Source organism: Zingiber officinale, chromosome 5B, assembly GCF_018446385.1.
Source record: "Zingiber officinale cultivar Zhangliang chromosome 5B, Zo_v1.1, whole genome shotgun sequence".
Classification (NCBI taxonomy): domain Eukaryota; kingdom Viridiplantae; phylum Streptophyta; class Magnoliopsida; order Zingiberales; family Zingiberaceae; genus Zingiber; species Zingiber officinale.
The window spans coordinates 3,248,965-3,259,597 of NC_055995.1; the positions used below are offsets into that span (position 1 = coordinate 3,248,965).

The 10,633-nt window shown below is 40.5% G+C and overlaps 1 non-coding gene across 1 annotated transcript; it reads left to right on the forward strand.

The window, feature by feature from the left end:
* The first annotated feature begins 2,472 nt into the window (after positions 1 to 2,472).
* On the forward strand, positions 2,473 to 2,580 carry LOC121988075. The gene has a single exon (XR_006113837.1). It is a non-coding gene; the product is annotated as a small nucleolar RNA R71 (small nucleolar RNA).
* Positions 2,581 to 10,633: the final 8,053 nt, after the last annotated feature.

Sequence of the window (10,633 nt, forward strand, 5' to 3'; positions counted from 1 at the left end):
CATTCATTTCCCCAGTAACCTAACTCAGTCTCAAAGGGGTGAATTGCTAGTTTCCACTCACAACAACTATTTTTTATCCCTTATTTTTTTTCATTGAATGTGTGCAAAGTATCAAACTTGAACAAATCTTCAATTTTTTATTTTTTTATTATTTTATTTATATATTTTTTTGGGATTGATTTTTCCAAATGAGCTTACAAGATCTGAGTTTATCCAGTAACCAAAATGTAGTTGAGAGGTCACCATAGAAACACAAGTACTAGTCCAATTTTATGAATCATGACTATTTTAGAGTTATCAACCATCAAAAATAGGCATAGTGTATAGAGATCCTAAAACAAGGTCAATACTTAAACTCTTATAGTAAAAACATTGCTCACTTCATGCTATCATAGATAGAAAAAGATAGATCACTAAACATACTAGCACATGATCCACATAAAATCTAGAATAACTAGTATTTTGCATTAAGGAACAAACAATCATAATATGATGTAGGATGCAACTAGTAAAAATTTTATTATGCAAAAAGAAATAAGCAAAAGCTGAACTAAACTAAATGCATTCTAATGCATCCCCCCAGACTTAAACTTTTCATCGTCCCGATGAAAACTAGAAATGTAATGTGAAGGAAATTTATGAAGCTTAGAGAAGTTACTAAGTGATGAGATTCAAATGGTTGACATTCATGTGCTTCAAGATACTCCTCTATCCGATGCTCACATTCCTCCACAACTCTGAAATCTATAAAAAGAATGATAGACAAGAAAAATTAAGTAGAGGGTATGAATTATTAAAAAGAAATGAAACTAGAAAGAACTAAAGACATGAATGAAAACAAAGAAAATGAACTTGGGTTGCCTCCCAAGAAGCGCTTGTTTAAGGTCATTAGCTCGACCACCTCATTAGATTCATCGAAATCTCGCTCTTGGAGGGGTAAGATATTTTAGAACCCTCTTACCAAGGGCTCTTATTATGGAGGGAGCTTTCATCAAAAAGTGAAGAATCACTCTCTCCATCTTCGTCTTCTTGGAAATTCTTTCAGGAGGTCGAAGACGGTTCAAATCGAGCTTCCAATTATAAGCCCCATAAAAATCTGCACATGCAAAGAAAATACAAATCTCCCGCAAACGTATTAGATAAGATAGAGCCATAATCATATTAAGATAAGCAGAATAAGAAATAAAAACTGAATCACATCCAACAAAGTCAATGGCAGGTACCTCTATAAAATTTTTCAAAAGATCACAAGAAATACTAACCTTACTTTGCTCAGAGGTACATGAAATTTCTAAACATGTGGATGTGACTTCCTCTGAATCAAATGATGGTTCTGGCTCTGGCTCTAGTATCGGTACTTCCAAAGGTAGTGATTCTTGAGACTCTGCTAACTCTGCACAAGTCCCTACACATGGATCCACAACATGTTCAATTCTTGCAACTCTCATAATCTCTAAAGGTTGTGTGGATGAAGGAGGTGATTCTTGAGATGCTGTTTCCACACTACAGCTCCCTACGCTTCTTTCCAAATCATCATTATCAACACAAGCATCGAAAAATAAACCAACGTCTATATCTTCAACAGGAGAATCAACTATAGGAGGATCATTGACTTCGTTTGCATTTTTATGTTGATCTACCTCAATATATTCATCATCTGAAAATTCAATGTCATTATAACATCCTGTAAACTCTGGAGGAAGATCTGAAAACTTGTTATCCACTGCATTATTATCACAGTCCTCATCTGAAGAGTCTTCATCTTCATATACATTCAGAAATCTACACTCAAGCATTTTTGTATCACAGAATTTTCCAAGATCTTTATCTTCGTTAGCCCCCACTAGCTTTTGTGGAAAAGGAACCCTTAGTGAAAGTCTTTGGAATGGTTGAGCATATGACTGAGGTTTAAATTGCTTGTCTAGTGATGGTTTGATCAATCGTTGAGGGAAAGGTACTTGTGGCATTTGGGAACCTCCTGGAATAATGGAACTGAGTTCATGTGGTCTTCTATTGTTCTTCTCCTCAATTCTATACAAGTCATTTTTCAGAAGTTCTTCATGATTCTTGCCGCTCCTCAACTTACTATCATTACACTTTTCACTAGATCTTATTTGTGTAGGAGGGGGATCTTCTTTGAACCATTTTGAAACTATGCTCTCAATCTTTGCCCCCAAATGTTTGAACTCCTCACTCTGTGACTTCTAAATTTCGACATTCTTGGGTGGTTGAATTATATTTCGTTTGACAGGCTCTCTAGTATATATGGCTTGTACTTCTTGAGTTTCTGAGGGAGATTCCATCCAACTTTTGCTCGACCATCCATGGAGGTTCAATGCCACTTGATCAATTAATGTATAAGCTTCTTCTATACTCTTGTCCATAAATGAACCTCCAGCTGATGAATCTAACAAACACTTATTTGAAAAAGAAATTCTCCTATAGAATATGTGTAGAATCAACCATTTCTCCAAGCCATGGTGAGGGCACTGCCTTTGTAGACTCTTGAATCTGTCCCATGCATCAAATAAAGATTCTCCATTTGCTTGAACAAAATTTGTGATGCAACTCATGTAGATTGTTCTGCTTGGAGGGAAAAAATGATTCAGAAATTGCTGCTCTAATTGTTCCCAACTTGTGATGCTTTGAGGACGAAGAGAATATAACCAATCCTTGCTTTGCCCTTGATACTGAAAGGAAATGCCATCAATCGAACTGCATCCGCTGACACTCCTTCATAGTCCACCATATCACAAAGCTCTAAAAATCTCTCAAGGTGCAGATAAGGACTTTCTGATACTTCTCCTCCAAATTTATGACCTTGTATCATGGAAATTAACTCTGGGTCTAGCTGAAAACTTTCTACTTTAATATGAGGCTGCACAATGGGAGATAAAAATCTTGCAGAAATGGGTGCAGAGAAATCTCTTAAGGACCTGCTTGACATGTTAGTGCTCATGGATATTCAAGAAAAAATTATGAGAGAGAAAAAAAACAAAAAATGAAGAATTAAGAGCAAGAAAGAGAATGCAAAAATAAAGAAAAAGAAAAATTGAACCTTAAACTAATAACAAGAAATAAATGCAGAGTTTTAAGATAAAAAAGAAAATGTAGATTTTTTTTTTGAGTTATGAAAATGGAAAAACCAAAGCTATTCACAAGTCTAGATTAACTAAATTACTAATCTACTAATGTTAATGCGAACAGTCCCCGGCAATGGCGCCAAAAACTTGTTACGCAACCGCAAATGTACGGTTTCGTCGTCAGTAATAAAAATATCGAATTCACAGGGACTGTTGATTAAGCACTAGAGATGTCGCAAGGTAAGTTATCTAGACGGTCGAAAGCTGGTTTTTGCATTTGCAAACTAACGAGGGTGATTGAAAAGGGAAAGAGAAGGATGAGAAAAAGAGAAGAGATCTTGGAGGGAATGAGCTTCGGGAAATGGATTCTAGGATTTCGGTTTCATTGTAATGCTAGGAGATACTACATAGATTGTTTAGTTTCTACCCTCTATGTCCATGCTCTTGTAGGAAGTTAGATTGGTCAATATCCTTAAGTATCGAATAGAGAAGATCCCTGTGAAATCCTGTAACGGTTAACCCCTGTCACTAGAGCGCCTCGGTAGGTCACAGGAATTCGTGCCTAGTAAATAACAATAAGGATAAAGGTAGATGGTACGGGTTCCTACTTCCTTATGGAGGAATTGCCTCTCCTTTCAAGAGAATGTCCTAGACGTCCGTGAACGGGTTACCCTTGTTACTAGGGCCCCTCAGGTATACGATCTAGAGCGCTCTCTCTACGAGAGCAACAATTCCTATGAGATTGTTTCTCCTTTTAAGGGAACGTCTTAGACGTCCGGAAAGGGTTACCCCTGTCACGAGGGTACCTTGGTCAATACGCTCTAGGGAATCCCCTTGCATGATCAACAAACCTCCACATCAATCAACAAAGCGTGCAAGAAACATAACTACGTCACACACACACAACTTCATCAAGTATGAACAAGGCATAAACAATTCATTGAATAGAAATAAGGCGAATCAACATAGTTCTACATCTCCATCGTATTACAAATACTTCCTAATCCTAGAAGAGGATGTCTACTCCATTGTGGGGGAAGAACAACCCCAGAACATAGAGAAAAGCATACTTACGACCCTAGAAGGAAAGGAAGAAGAGATGCTTGATGATTTCGACGTCTTGGGGATGCTTCCTTGCTCCGGAGATGGACGGATCGTGAAGAGACGGCGGTGGATGAAGCTCGACGGCTTTCCTCGAGGGGAGGGACAAAGTCCCAAACTAAAGATTCCTCAAAAATAGGTTTCTTGACCCTTTTATAAGCTAGGGTATGGGCGCCGCACGGCCCGTGGCACGACCGTGGCCGTGCGAAGCCGCACGACCGTGTCTTCCTTCTGCACTGGTCAAGTGGCACGGCCGTGCGATTCCGCATGGCCATGCTCTTCTGCTGCACTGGTCAAGTGGCACGGCCGTGCGATTCCGCACGGCCATGCTCTTCCCTTGCTCTGGTTAAGTGGCACGGCCGTGCGATTCCGCACGGCCATGCTCTTCCGCTGCTCTGGTTATGTATCAAGGCCGTGCCTCTTCTTGTAAGACATTTTAGTGCCTCTTAGCGTGGTATTCTTGAGTTGTGGTCTTCATGAAAGTTGTAGATCTTGAAGTTAGATACAATTTGGTATAAAGAACAGCCCAAAACTCCAATGGAACACAAAGTTATGGCTGTTTTACTCTTCATGTGCAGTGCAGGATTTGACACGGCCGTGTGCCAAGGCCGTGTCTCATATAAACGAACTTTAGACCTTCAAGACTTGGTTTTATCTGGTTAGAGTCTTCAGAAGAGTTGTAGATCTTGAAGTTATCTACATTTTTATATTTGGAACGGCTCATAAATCCAACCAAGAAGAAAGTTATGGTCATTTTACTTTTGGTCTGCAGTGCTAGAAATTCCACACAGCCTCACACGCCCCCCACACGGCCTCCACACGGCCGTTTGGGTTCTACACGGCCAGAACATGAAGAAAACTTAGTCTTCGCCTGCCCGTGACACTCTGGAAGCTCTAGACTTCATGTAGGCTTCGTTTTTACTTCAAATCATGTCCTATCAATCAGAAAACACACAAAGAGCAAATCTCCGAACAAATATAATGGAAGTATGACATTATAAAGAAATAGGGTGAAATAAACATAGAATATGCTATGAAATACAAGTAGATGTGCGTCCAAACATGCATAAATGATCATAAGATCTACGCACATCAGACTATCACTTGACTGTCTTTTGAAACATTGTGGCATATTGAGAACATCATTTCTCACTACTGATGACTTGTCTATAAGCAAAATTGTTTGCATGTTTATATCTTGATTCATGATGTTGTAGATATAATGCTAGTATTTTTAGTGTCCTCTTTTCTCTATCTTAAGTAACATGATCTGAGCTAAGTATTGTACGGGAACAAATTTGAGTTTTGGCTTAACTTTAAGGATTCTATTATCACTTTACTTGAGCTTGCATAGTTGATATCATTAGAATAGTCATAATTCATCCTATTTGTTTAGTACTTAGTTCCTATGGTAATTTCTCAAACTACATCTTGGTTACTGAATAATGCTCGAGTCATGTAAGCTCATTTGAAAAAATAAAAATATCCCAATATTTTCACTCATATGCATTTGTGTTCAAGTGTTGCATCTTGCAATCACTAAATAAAAAAATGAACAAGGGATATAAAAAAATAGTTATCGTGAGTGGAAACTAGTAAGTTATCCCTTTGAGACCGAGTTAGGTTACTGGGGAAAGGACTCCTATGTTTCTCTTGATATCGAGCACGCCTTTGAGACCTTGGGTGGATTGAGGAATATGAACCAAATGTGTGGCAGGTAAGTGCCTATCATTGAGAACATTAAGAACTCAATTGGATGACGACTTGACTAGGATAAAGATTGAAACTTGAAGATTTTTGGTCACTTATTGCACTATGCACAAGAAATTTATGCTCAAGCCATACTTGAGTTATTTCTACGATCATGCTTATCAATGAAACTTGTAGATAGAGTTAGGAAAGTGTACTAGGGATTATGATGCATTATAGAGCACATGAGTTCAGATTATGACATTTTGCTTGAGGACAAGCAGATGTTTAAGTTTGGAGGTGTGATGTGCGTAGATTATATACACTTACTTAGCATGCTTTGACACACATTCAGATATTTTATGCATGCTTTGTCTATGTACTTTCATACTCTTTGTCTTACTTTTAGCATAATTATTTTTCTTTGTTTGGAGATCTGCTCTTGTGTATTTTATATTTATAGGAGTCAAATTTGGAGAGGAAATGATGTTCGTGGTTGATCGAGGCAACAAGTGAAGGAAGACAACATTGGCCATGTGAGACACACGGCTATGCCAAAGAAGCAAGGAGGAAAATGACTTTGGTTGTGTGGTGTAAACATCCCGTGTAGCTTCACCAGAGGAGGAGCATGACATGGCCGTGTGGATCCACACAGCCGTGTCACCCTAGCAGCGTATCCAGAACATGGCCGTGTAGATATACACGACCCAAGCAACACTTCTAGAGAGAAAGCAAGTCCAGGTCGTGTGTGCCACATGGCCGTGCAAGATTTCTAGAGGCCAAGATTGGCTAGGCCGTGTGAGCCACACGATCGTGTAAGCCATCCAGAGACAAAGCATGACACGACCGTGTGAAGGCTACACGATCGTGCAACCCTAGCCGAGAGCAGAACGGGTGAGGCCGTGTGTGTTGGTTAGTCATAGGAAAACGTACCGGTTCCACTGTACAAAATTTTTTGTACAAGTGTCAAACTGTTCCTTAAATAACCTATTGTGTTCTTTAGAAGTTAAATTAGGAATCGCAGATGGAACTTAACATCATTGATTCCAAATTTAACTTATCTGTTCTTAATGATTTAGATTTGAATCGCAAGCGGAACTTAACACTATTGATTCAAATCCACCTATGTTATTAATTTCATTAAATATTAATTTCCAAAATTGGCTTACAGGACTGCATGGTGAGGCACATGACCTTCTTGGATATGGGAGCAACCACCACCGCCTAGATAAAGCCTTTTAAGGAAAGCTAATATTTAATTTCCTTAAATAACTCTAGGTTAACCAAAAAGAACAATCAAATCACAAATTTGAAAAAGAAGAAAACACAAACTCGAAAAACTAATTCGAAAAACTAGATCTAATGTCTCTTGTGTTTGGAATTCATACAAAAGAAATACAACTAGTATGATGCAAAACTTAATTACTAATTATACCTTCCTTTGTAAACTTTAATGACCTCTTGATCTTCTACCGTATTCCTTTTCTTATCTCAGACGTTGTGTGGGCAACGATCTTCCGAGATGAGAACCACCAAGCTCCTTCTTCTCCAAGATAGATTCGGCCACCATTAATTCTCCATGAGAAGTAAAGGTCCGACCACCACCACCAAGCTCCAAGGGATGCTAGAAACGAAGCCTTCTTTCTCTCCTTCTTTTCCTAGCTAGAACCGGCCACCATGGACTTCCCTTAAGTTGATGCCGTCGGCCACAAAGGAGGAAGAGAAAAGAAGGAGAAGAGGAGACCCTAGGGCCGGCCACACCAAGGAAGAAAAGAATAGAGTCGTTAGCCATTAAGGCACCGCTACCCCCTCTTTTATAATCCTTGGTCTTGGCAAATAAGGAAATTTTAATAAAAACTTCCTTAATTCTTTTGCCATTGATCTTGTCTGAGAAGCTAGACAAAATGGAGAACCGGGAGAAAAAACCTACTGCTGATGGAGAATAATACCTATGGAACGCCTGATCCGAGAAACCCAAAGCGGATCCAAGAAGATGAAGCCACAAGAATGTCCTCTCGATGCAAGATACCAATGGAGATGAAGAGATCCAATCGAAGAACACCCAGATTCGGAACTCCCAAGGCTTCCTGCGCACAAGAGACCAACCAACACTACCGTCAGTGACCTAAGACCGGGGTGAGAATCCCTGGCTAGGCCCTCCGACGCTCAAGTTAGTGATCTCTCTTGGTGTAGAAGAAGGAGGAAGAAGATGAACAGTAGTTGAAAAATTAGGGTTCTGAATGTGCGCAATGATGTGAACTTACCTAACCAACAGAGAGGATTCCCCTTTTTATACCACTTCATATAACCTCCGTAGTCATGAAGTGGACCCCGGTTTGTTAGAGTTTATTATGAGATGACGTAAGCTGTGTACTTGTGGTAAATGACTTTTTAAGGAATCTTCTTCGTACCCCAGATGTACTTTCTTTGTCGTCTAGCACCTGCAAAATGGTCTAAAAATACATTTTCCGCCAAAATATATAACACTAGTTATACAATCATATACTGCAAATATCTTCAGAAACTACTTTATTTGAAATATTACTTCTCTTCTATCTCACCAGTTCTTTTTCAAAGTATTTCTATCCTTCCTACTCGCCCCTCCTGTTTTTGCTATATCAAAGGTAGCTTAATATACTAATGTTTCTTGTGTTGATCGAGGTTAAGCTTAATTATGTTTGATCAATTATTATTACCTCTCATGAGGCTCCTTGGGCAATGCCCGTTCGTGCTCCTTTACGTTCATTATCCCAGCTAGCATTGGGCTATGTTTTATCAAGTATGTAATTTTTATCAAGCATCTTTTCCAGGTATTATTCAGCTTAGCCGGTATCTGGCTTTCTTTCTTAAAGGCATGTCTCAACCCATATTGGCCTACCTCCTTTGAGGTATATCCCAACAGATATTAGCCTACCTCCTTTGAGGTATATGCTGATTGATGTGGGTCTGCCTCCTTGGAGGCATATCCCGACCAATATTGGTCTTCGTTCCTGAAAGTATGTCTCGATCGATATTGGCCTACCTCCTTTGAGGTATATCCCGGCCGATATTAGCCTACCTCCTTTGAGGTATATGCTGATCGCTGTGGGTCTGCCTCCTTGGAGGCATATCCCGGCCGATATTGGTCTACCTCCTTTGAGGTATATGCAGATCGATATGGGTCTGCCTCTTTGGTGGTATATCCCGGCCGATATTGGCCTTCCTCCTTAAAGGCATGTCTCGACCGATATTAGCCTGCCTCCTTAGAGGCATATCCCGGTCGATATTGGCCTACCTCCTTTGATGTATACGTAGATCGATATGGGTCTACCTCTTTGGAGGTATATCCCAGCCGATATTGGTCTTCCTCCTTAAAGGCGTATGCTGATCGATGTGAGTCTGCCTCCTTGGAGGCATATCCCGATCGATATTGGCCTACCTCCTTTGAGGTATATGCAGATCGATATGGGTCTGCTTCTTTGGAGGTATATCTCGGCCGATATTGACCTTCCTCCTTAAAGGCATGTCTCGACCGATATTAGCCTGCCTCCTTAGAGGCGTATCCCGGCCGATATTGGCCTACCTCCTTTGAAGTATATGCAGATCGATATGGGTCTGCCTCTTTGGAGGTATATCCCGACCGATATTGGCCTTCCTCCTTAAAGGCATGTCTCGACCGATATTAGCCTGTCTCCTTAGAGGCGTATCCCGACCGATATTGGCCTACCTCCTTTGAGGTATACGCGGATCGATATGGGTCTACCTCTTTTGGAGGTATATCCCGGCCGATATTGGCCTTCCTCCTTAAAGGCGCATCCCGACCGATATTGACCTTCCTTCTTGGAGGCATATCTCGTCCGATATCGGTCTGCCTCTCTGGAGGTATATCCCGGTCGATATTGACCTATCTTCTCCATTTAGTTATCTTCTTTTCCTTCCTTATCGGGGACTCATGAAACCTAACCCATATCACTAGCCTTTCCTTTAAGTCTTAGTCGAAAGAGGTGTAGACGACTGACTAGACACAAGTCTGATTTTGTTTCTTCGTACCCGTGACTCTGCCACAGATATTGAAGTGACCTTACAAATTTTGTGTACAACTATCTGGTGAACCTGAGTATAGTGATCCCGTGAACCTCAGTACAGTGATTCCTTGGGTCCTTTGATCCTTTAAATAGGGTTACAACCTTCTCTTCGTTCACCACCCATCTTAGTTCTTTTCCTTCCTTGTTAACTTTCCCTGCTAAGAGTATGGTCTTGGATCCCCTCTTTCTTCGGGGGCGATTCTTGTTGGACAAGGCGAGATCTATGTATGAGTTTTATTCAAGTTTCTACTTCGGCTAACTCTAGGGTTCGAGAAACAGTCCCAAGAGATAAAGTTCCTCAAAGCCCAGAATTTTCAGCCAAAGGTGCCAATGCTCTGAAGGCTCAAGAAACTTCAGAGAGGTTTTTGTTACTCATGGAGGGACGACCACATAGCCCCTGGGTATCACTACAAAGGTGTAGCCCAGGTTACCCTTGGGCTAAGCTTGGTGGCTCTAGTTGCAGAACTCCAGGGCTTGAGCAGGAACAGGGGTTCTTTCAGACACCTTTCCGCCAAGGCATGAACAAATTTGTCCCTCTTTTGCTCATGTACCCATTCTGCTTCATAGTTTCCTTTATCTTGGCGAAATATTACTCCTTCTGCGCCTTGACAAGCTCAGACGAGCTTCCTCTGTGCTAGGTAAAATGTTCCCACTTCTGCTCCATGGTAAGTTTGACTCCAGTGGGACTGAAAATTT